The sequence below is a fragment of the Penaeus monodon genome, chromosome 25, assembly GCF_015228065.2.
Source record: "Penaeus monodon isolate SGIC_2016 chromosome 25, NSTDA_Pmon_1, whole genome shotgun sequence".
Lineage (NCBI taxonomy): Eukaryota > Metazoa > Arthropoda > Malacostraca > Decapoda > Penaeidae > Penaeus > Penaeus monodon.
This window is the reverse complement of record NC_051410.1, coordinates 38,907,381-38,907,785: the sequence shown is the minus strand read 5'-3', so window position 1 is coordinate 38,907,785 and position 405 is coordinate 38,907,381. Positions and strand designations below refer to the sequence as shown.

General features: G+C 29.6%; 1 protein-coding gene across 3 annotated transcripts in view; it reads right to left on the bottom strand.

Moving 5' to 3' along the window:
* LOC119589235 (sodium- and chloride-dependent glycine transporter 1-like) overlaps positions 1–405 on the bottom strand; it is a 63,016-nt gene that overhangs the window by 3,017 nt on the left and 59,594 nt on the right. The gene's annotated exons all lie outside the window — the stretch shown is intronic.

The following is a 405-nucleotide window of genomic DNA, read 5'->3' as shown; positions in this document are numbered from 1 at the left end:
GTTGGTGTTTACCATTTAAGATTCTTCGGCTGAAGCTATTCTTAGTCATTCCAAACTGATCAGAATTTTGTGTGAAAATGAAATAAAAAAGAGGTTTGTTATTCCAACCACTATTTATGCTTTGAAAGAAGAAATGCTATTTATGAGAGAAATAAGTCGAGCAACCGCTCTCATTATCACGTATATGAATTTTTGTTTAAACTAGATTTAAATAAATGTTTATATATCACATAACTACACTAAGAAAGCGCTAGAATGATTTTTAAAAAGGTGTTAAGTGAATGGTGTCTTGGGGATTCTTTTCTTTCTAAAACATTGGTTGAAATCAATATTTATGTATCACATAATGACTTTGAGAAGAAATTATTGGAAATAATCACAAAAGATGCTTATTAGCTTTCAGCG